Genomic DNA, 9,480 nt, shown 5'->3' on the forward strand with positions numbered 1-9,480 from the left:
TTGTTGAGATTTATCTTCCATGCACTGTGATTGATTCTGTACAAGTGGACATTTGTAGTTATGGGAATACACAAGTGTTACATCAAACGAATTGCTTTTCAAATGAAGCTTGTTTAAATTAAACAAATACTAGTTCAAGATTGATTGTTTGATCAAGTGTTTCAAATCACAAATAATAATGAAGCAGTGAGTCCAGTGGACATGTGTTCTTGGTATTATATTTGTACAAGGTATCTTTGTTAAGAATGATAAGTTATTTCTGCAATTAAAATTTGTTTAAATGAGTCTTTTATTTGTGGATTTACATCGAATTTACAGACAGAAACTGATCACTCAGTCAATACCAATGCTTAAGCTCCTCAGGAGCCTCGTCCCATTGGGTTGTTAACCCTCCAGGACTGGCCTGGAGTCTGCAGGAATTGCAGGTCAATCTCCAGCACGCTGCTGTGTGAAACCCTGGAGAATAATCATCGGGACATTAAAAAGACTGTTTTTTTGTCATTTTCTTTGAACATTTCTCTTTATCAGATATAAAAATATTGAAAATTTGGGGGGGCGGCAAAGGCTGTTTGGTTGACAATCAAGCATCATCCAATCGGGGAATGAGTCTTCTTGCTTTCCGATTGGTGCAGGGAGGCAGCTCGTCACAGGGGTGGATGTGACTATTGGCTGGAGCGTGGGGGCAAGTCATGTGATGAAGCCTCCAGGAATACATTGAAGCACAGTTGGTAACCCTATGATCACACCCGACTCCACCTCACCCTATCAATATATCCTTAAATTCCTTTCTGCCGTATGTGTTTATCTATTTTCCCCTTAAGTCCATCAATGCCACTCACCTCAACTATTCCATGTGGTAGTGAGTTCCATGTTGGCACCACTTGCTGCTTAAAGAGGTTTCTCCTGAATTCCTAATTCGTGATGATCTTGTATTGATGCCCTTTAGTTTACAGAGAGTAAGCACCTCTCCCATTGGCCCACAGAGGTGTGCAGTGATTGGTTGGTAAGAGTGGGAAGCTGAGAGAGAGAGAGAGCCCCATGTTCTGTCATTAAATACAGCAGCAGCTGCTGGAGGAGGAGGGGACAGAGGGAGCTGGACTATTCAACTGCGTCTCACTCGCACCATGGTCTGATAGCTGTGTCACCAAGCAGTCAGGCTGATCATAGTGACTGAGAGAATGCAGCCATGGAGATCTAACCCCACCCCCAAAGACGGTACATTGTAAACCAAATGGATGACTGGGGTCACCAAATTCAATTCTGGACAGGAGGTGAGATGGATGGATTCACAAAATGTGTTCCAGTTGTCAGGAGAGATTGAAAAGGCTGGGATCTTTTCTATAGAAACCCGGGCTAAGGGATGAGTTAAGAGAGGTACTTAACATAATGAAAGTGCTTGATGTTCCAGAAAACATTTCCACTTTTCTAAAACGAGAGGTCTTACATACAAGATGGTCCCTAATAAATTCACTCGGGAATTCAGGAGAAATGTCTTCACCCAGAGAGTGGTGAGGATGAGGAACTCACTATCACAGGGAGTGATTGAGAGGAATTGCGGAGACATATTGAAGGGGAAGCTGGATCAATATTTGAAGGAGGAGGGGTAGGTTATGCTGAGGAGGGGAAGGGGGGGATTGAAGGAAGGTGGGAGGAGGCTCATGTGGAGCATCATCACCAGTAGGCACCAGTTGGGCAGAATGGCCTGTTTCTATGCTGTAAATTCTATGTAACTGGAGGAGGCCATTCAGCCCCTTCAGCCTGCTTCACCATTCAGTTTGATCATCACTGATCTGTATCTGAACTCCAGAGCTGAGGTGAGAGTGACTGCTCTTGACATCAAGGCTGCATTTGACCGAGTGTGGCATCAAGGAGCCCTAGCAAAACTGGGGTCAAAGGGGATCAGGGGGAAAACTCTCCACTGGATGGAGTCATGCCTAGCACAAAGCATGAGGGATGTGGTTTTTGGAGGTTAATCTTCTCAGTTCCAGGACATCACCGCAGGATTTCCTCAGGGTAGTGTCCTAGGCCCAACCATCTTCAGCTGCTTCATCAATGACCTTCCCTCCATCATAAGGTCAGAAGGGGGGATGTTCGCTGATGATTGCACAATGTTCAGCACCATTTGCAACTCCTCGGATACTGAAGCAGTCCATGTCCAAATGCAGCAAGACCTGGACAATACCTAGGCTTGGGATGACAAGTGGCAAGTAACATTCACCCAATACCAGTCAATGACCATCTCCAATAAGAGAGAATCTAACCATTGTTCGTTGATGTTTAATGGCATTACCATCCAACATCCTGGGGGTTACCATTGACCAGAAACTGAACTGGACTAGCCATATAAATACTGTGGCTACAAGAGCAGGTCAGAGACTAGGAATCGTGCGATAAGTAACTCACCTCTTGATTCCCCAAAGCCTGTCCACCATTTACAAGGCACGAGTCAGGAGTTTTTTTTATTCATTCACGGGGTGTGGGTTTCGGTGGCTAGACCAGCATTTATTGCCCATCCCTAGTTGCCCTTGAGAAGGTGATGTTGAGCTGCCTTCTTGAACTGCTGCAGTCCATGTAGTGTAGGTACATCCACAGTGCTGTTAAGGAGGGAATTCCAGGATTTTAACCCAGCGACAGTGAAGGAACAGCGATATATTTCCAAGTCAAGATGGTGAGTGACTTGGAGAGGAGCTTCAAGGTGGTGGTGTTCCCATCTATCTGCTGCCCTTGTCCTTCTAGATGGTAGTGGTCATGGGTTTTGAAGGTGCTGTCTAAGGAGCCTTGGTGAATTCCTGCAATGTATCTTGTAGATGATACACACTGCTGTGACTGTGCGTCGGTGGTGGAGGGAGTGAATGTGGATGGGGTGCCAATCAAGCGGGCTGCTTTGTCCTGGATGGTGTCAAGCTTCTTGTGTTGTGGGAGATGCACTCATCCAGGCAAGTGGGGAGTATTCCATCACACTCCTGACTTGTGCCTTGTAGATGGTGGACAGCCTTTGGGGAGTCAGGAGATGTGTTACTCATTGCATGATTCCTAACTTGTGGCCACAGTATTTATATGGCTATTCCAGTTCAGTTTCTGGTCAATGGTAACCCCCAGGATGTTGATAGTGGGGGATTCAGTGATGGTAATGCCATTGAACATCAAGGGATGATGGTTGGATTCTCTCTTGTTGGTGATGGTCATTGCCTGACACTTGTGTGGCGCAAATGTTACTTGGCACTTGTCAGTCCAAGCCTGGATATTGTCCAGGTCTTGCTGCATTTGTTCATGGACTGCTTCAGTGTCTGAGGAGTCACGAATGGTGCTGAACATTGTGCAATCATCAGCGAACATCCCTAATTCTGACCTTATGATGATGAAGCAGCTGAAGATGGTTGGGCTGAGGACACTATCCTGAGGAACTCCTGCAGTGATGTCCTGGAGCTGAGATGACTGACCTCCAACAACCACAATCATCTTCCTTTGTGCTGGGTATGACTCCAACCAGTGCAGAATTTCCCCCTTGATTCCCATTGACTCTAGTTTTGCTAGGGCTCCTTGATGCCACACCCGGTCAAATGCTGCCTTGATGTCAAGGGCAGTCATTCTCACCTCTATAATATAAAAGCAAAATACTGCGGATGCTGGAAATCTGAAACAAAAACAAAAATAGCTGGAAAAACTCAGCAGGTCTGACAGCATCTGCGGAGAGGAATACAGTTAACGTTTCGAGTCCATATGAATCTTCATCAGAACTAAAGAGAAATAGAAATGAGGTGAAATGTAAGCTGGTTGAGGGGGGTGGGACAGGTAGAGCTCGATAGGGGGCCAGTGATAGGTGGAGACAAAGGAGAGATTACCAAAGATGTCATAGACAAAAGGACAAAGGGGTGTTGACGGTGGTGATATTGGCTAAGAAATGTGCTAATGGTGACATTAAGGGTAGAAAGCAGGACGAGCAAGTGACAGATAGCCCTAGTGGGGGTGGGGTGGAGTGAAGGGATCAAAATAGGCTAAAAGGTGGAAATGAAACAATGGATGGGAATACATTTAAACATAATGGAAATAGGTGGGAAAAGATCTCACCTCAGGAGTTCAGCTCTTTTGTCCATGTTTGAACCAAGGCTGTAATGAGGTCAGGAGCTGAGTGGTCCTGGTGGAACCCAAACTGAGCATCAGTGAGCAGGTTATTGCTGAGCAAGTGCTGCTTGATAGCACTGATGATGACCCCATCCATCACTTTACTGATGATGGAGAGTAGACTGATGGGGAACTAATTGGCCGGGTTGGATTTGTTTGTCCTGCTTTGTGTGTACAGGACATACCTGGGCAATTTTCCACATTGGGTAGATGCCAGTGTTGTGGCTGTACTGGAACAGCTTGGCTAGGGGCGCGGCAAGTTCTGGAGCACAAGTCTTCAGTACTATTGCCGGAATATTGTCAGGGCCCATAGCCTTTGCAGTATCCAGTGCCTTCAGCCGTTTCTTGATATCACGTGGAGTGAATTGAATTGGCTGAAGACTGGCATCTGTGATGCTGGGGACCTCCAGAGGAGCCTGAGATGGATCATCCACTCGGCACTTCTGGCTGAAGATTATTGCTTCACCCTTATCTTTTGCACTGATGTGCTGGGCTCCCCCATCATTGAGGATGGGGGTTTTTGTGGAGCCTCCTCCTCAAGTGAGTTGTTTAATTGTTCACCACCATTCACGACTGGATGTGACAGGACTGCAGAGCTTAGATCTGATATATTGGTCGTGGGGTCGCTTAGCTCTGTCTATCACTTGCTGCTTATGCTGTTTGGCATGCAAATAGTCCTGTGTTATAGCTTCACCAGGTTGACGCCTCATTTGTAGGTATGTCGGGTGCTGCTCCTGGCATGCCCTCCTGCACTCTTCATTGAACCAGGGTTGATCCCCTGGCTTGCTGGTAATGGTAGAGTGGGGGATATGCCGGGCCATGAGGTTACAGATTGTGTTTGAGTACAATTCTGCTGCTGCTGATGGCCCACAGCACCTCATGGATGTCCAGTCTTGAGTTGCTAGATCTGGTCGAATTCTATCCCATTTAACACGGTGATAGTGCCACACAACACGATGGAGAGTATCCTCAATGTGAAGGCGGGACTTTGTCTCCACCATGACTGTGTGGTGGTCACTCCTGTCGATACTGTCATGGACAGATGCATCTGTGGCAGGCAGTTTGGTGAGGATGAGCTCAAGTATATTTTTCCTTCTTGTTGGTTCCCTCACCACCTGCTGCAGACCCAGTGTAGCAGTTAATGTCCTTTAGGACTCGGCCAGCTCGGTCAGTAGTGGTGCCACCAAGCCACTGAAGGTGATGGACATTGAAGTCCCCCACCCAGAGAACATTCTGCACCCTTGCAGTGCTTCCTCCTAGTGGTGTTCAACATGGAGGAGCACTGATTCATCAGCTGAGGGAGGGCGGTATATGGTAATCAGCAGGAGGTTTCCTTGCCCATGTTTGACCTGATGCCATGAGACTTCATGGGGTCCATGAAATGTGATGGAATGCTCCCCACTTGCCTGGATGAGTGCAGCTCCAACAACACTCAAGAAGCTTGACACCGTCCAGGACAAAGCAGCCCGCTTGATTGGCACCACATCCATAAACATTTACTCCCTCCACCACCGACACACAGTAGCAGCAGTGTGTACCATCTACAAGATGCACTGCAGGAACTCACCAGGCATCCTTAGACAGCACCTACCAAACCCACGACCACTAACATCTAGAAGCACGAGGGCAGCAGACACATGGGAACACCACCACCCGGAAATTCCCTTCCAAGCCACTCATCACCATTCCTTCACTGTCGCTGGGTCAAAATCCTGGAACTCCCTCCCTAACAGCACTGTGGGTGTACCTACACTACATGGACTGCAACGGTTCAAGAAGACAGCTCACCACCACCTTCTCAAGGGCAATTGTTGACGGGCCAGTGAAGCCACATCCCGAAAATGAATTTTTAAAAAATCCAGCATTTTCCATATCCCTGGATAACCTTTTCCATTAAAAATCTGCCCGCCTCAGCCTGGGAGGTGTTAACTGAACCCCAGCATCCACAAAGCCTTCTTAGGTGAGAGAGTTCCAGATTTCCACCACCCTCTGTGTGTGAGGAAGTGTTTTTTATTTTACCCCTAACTCTAATGTTAAAGATACGCCTGCTTGTTCTGAACACCCTCCAGTAGAGGAAATAGCTTTTCTGTTTTTATCCTATTGAGACAAATTGACATTTTAAACACTTGTTATGACATGGCAGGCGGTAAATGCCGGGCTGACCAAATCCCAAAGGGAAACTTGGCCAAGCTATCACATCGATTTGCAATTTGTATTTATTACAAGAAGGTATGTGTACTGAAGTCAGAAGTAAAGATTCCACAGCCACTTTTGGTGATTTTAAATATTAAATTAAAACATTAACAAAAGAACAGAAAACTTAACCACACAAGATTACAGTTACACAGTTAAAGTTAGTCTTATGACATTTCCCAAAAGATTTCTACTTAGCTAAACTCTCAGATAAACGACCTTTTCCAGACACCATTCTCTATAGATTCTTAATCTATAAAAAATCCAGTAATATTACCACCACACACCCATTGCTGCTATAGAGGAGGTATTTCAGAGGGACTTCTGTCTCCCTCTCACTTGACAATGGAAATCCAAGGCTTGTAACAAAGCCTTGATTTCTAGAACAAACACTTCTCTGGGGTGGCTAGAGGCTGCTTATTTTACCGGTCTGTCCTCACACAATCCACTCTTCAAGATCTCATGGCCACACCCCATACAGCTTTCAATCTTTCCTTAATTTTTTTTTCTTTCATCTCTAAGCCCATTGTTCTTAACTTTCTTTGGAAGTTACCTTTCCCAGGATATAAAAATCTTTCATTTTGTCTTTATGGCCACTACTTTAGGGAAAAATAAACTTAATAACTTTGCTTTATTTATTCATGGTCTTTGCCAGTTGTAAAACTTCCCTTTATCTCTCTTTGAAATTCAACAGCTAAAAATTCAACTCATTTATCTCCTAATGCAAATTCCTATTCATGCTGAGTCTACTTGCATCCCATCTTAGCTTCTTCATCTCACTTCAAAAATGCCTGCTTTTACACCTAACCCTTTGATGATTTGAACCTTGCAGTCTGGCCGTCTGCATTTTAATTAAGTTAGTCACACAAACACATACGAACATGTACACAACCCCCACAAGCCTGCTTCACAGTACCCCATAGTAATATTGGAAAAAAATATCTTCTTTACACACCTCAACTAGATCATCCCTCAACCCTCTAACTCAAATAAATACAAGTCAGATTTACCCAGCCTGCCCTTGAATTTAACTCTCTAAACCCCGATATTGTTCTCTCACCTGCTTTTATTTTCTTTTTTTTGATCTCTTTCACTCCTAATGAACTCAGGAACTCTACATTTTCCTGTAGCCCTCACACCCAGAGGTTAGCTCCAATCTACAGTCACTTAGCAAGCTAAACTTGGAGAGTCATGTTTATTTCCAGATGTTATACAGAAATAAAAATACACAATTGGACACAGTTCACTCGCTGTCGCTGGTCGATTCAAGTCCCACTCAGAGATTCGAGCCCATAATGCAGGCTGACACTCACAGTGAGAATCTCTGCGTGTCCATACAGCCAATTAAATACTTTTCAAGTGTTGTAACATTGGAAATGTGGCAGCTAATTTGTGCACAGCAAGCTCCCACAAACAGCACTGTGATAATGACCAGATAAATGTTTTTGTGATGTTGATTGAGGGATAAATATTGGCCAGGGTACCAGCACTACACTACCATAGGGCCTTTCATAAGGGCAGACTGGGCCCATCATCTGAAAATAGCACCTCCAACAGTGCCACACTCCCCCAGTACTGTTGTGTGAGTGTCAGCCTGGGTTATGTGCTCAAGTCTCTGGAGTGAGATTTGAACCCACAACCTTTTGACTCATCATTCTACCAACTGAGCCATGGCTGAATGATTACAGTAAAAAAATGTAAACACTGGGAAGCTGAAAAACAAGATTCAAAAAATACTGGCACAATATCGCCGGTCTATAAGTGTGTGAAAGTGTCGGGGAGAGGTGGCTGCTCTATTTTAATAGAGGATTTGCTCTTGAAGTGGACTTGCACTATGTGTGTGTGTGTGTGTGTGTGTTTAATCCTCTGCTGCCACCTGCTGGGAGTTAATGTGAAGCAGGTCGAGAATTTTCTGGCCTGAGTTATGATCCAATACAACACTTGGAATAGGGCAAAATTAAAACTCCTGAACACACAGGAGCAAATCAAACACAGTGAGAAGCAGAATCCTGACCAATTTACGTCTCATTCTGAGGGTCAAATTCTTGTTGCTGAACAAATGTGGCTTAGATGGAAATTAGATGGATCTCAAATGTTAAGTTCATGAACACAGCAACCTCAAATCCTTAATAAAATGTATTAATAATATTTACGATTGTAATCTTCTAATTAATTTATTCAGAGTAAAGTGCATTAAATAAAATTGTACAATAGACACTGAGGTCTAGATACTAGACCAGAGGGAGCCTGAATTGCAGAGCAGGGAGGTTAATGACTATTTAGTGATTAAATTATTGTTAAATTGTTATTTTTTCCTGTTTATTTCTTATCTTTGGTTTTCTGGTTTTGAACTTTGATCATACATGGGAGGCAGGTAGTCCCAGGGTCAGGGGGTCAAGGGTCCGCACTTGGGTCTTGATCAGGCTCCTGATCAGGGTAGAGTAGGGGTCGCAGTCAGGGTCAAACTCAGGGTCAGGGTCAGACTCAGGGTTAAGGTCAGGATCAAGATCACGATCAGGGTCAGGGTCAGGGTCAGAGTTAGAACTATTAATTCTGGTTGGATTGTACTTCAGGGCCTCTTACCATATGACCTCCTGCCTCCATTGACCCCGCTCCAATTCTCCTGTCATTGGTCACTGGTCAAGTCAATCCTCAGGCAATTGGTCAATAATGGTGGCTGCAATACCCACAATCCCCTGTGCTCCTGAAACCACTCTATGGTTCACTTGTGACAAGGACCCGTTGCATCCTGAGATCACTGAGCCTGCCTGTTGTCAGGGATTCTGGAGGAAAACAGGAGAACAAAGTGTCACAATGTCCCTCAGGAAGTCCAGGCCACTCATCCCAGGTAACTCCATTAAAGTCTGGGGGTGTTAGCAACTCTGCCCCTGCACTAAGGGACCAGATGAAGAGGCGGCCATGAATGGACACAGTCAAATGTCACAGGCCCCATAGCAACAGCCCCCACTTCCTCCATCTCCAAACTGGCTGAAAGGGGAATATTAACAAGGAACTGTCATGACGGCTGCATCTGCTGTTCTTGTGGAAGGATACGAATCTGGGAAACATTGTGAACTGGGTGGAGGATAGTGCAGAACTTCAAAAAGACCTAGACAGGTTGGTGGAATGGGCAGACAGGGGGCAGATGAAGTTCGATGCAGAGAA

Source organism: Cetorhinus maximus, chromosome 15, assembly GCF_964194155.1.
Source record: "Cetorhinus maximus chromosome 15, sCetMax3.hap1.1, whole genome shotgun sequence".
Taxonomy (NCBI): domain Eukaryota; kingdom Metazoa; phylum Chordata; class Chondrichthyes; order Lamniformes; family Cetorhinidae; genus Cetorhinus; species Cetorhinus maximus.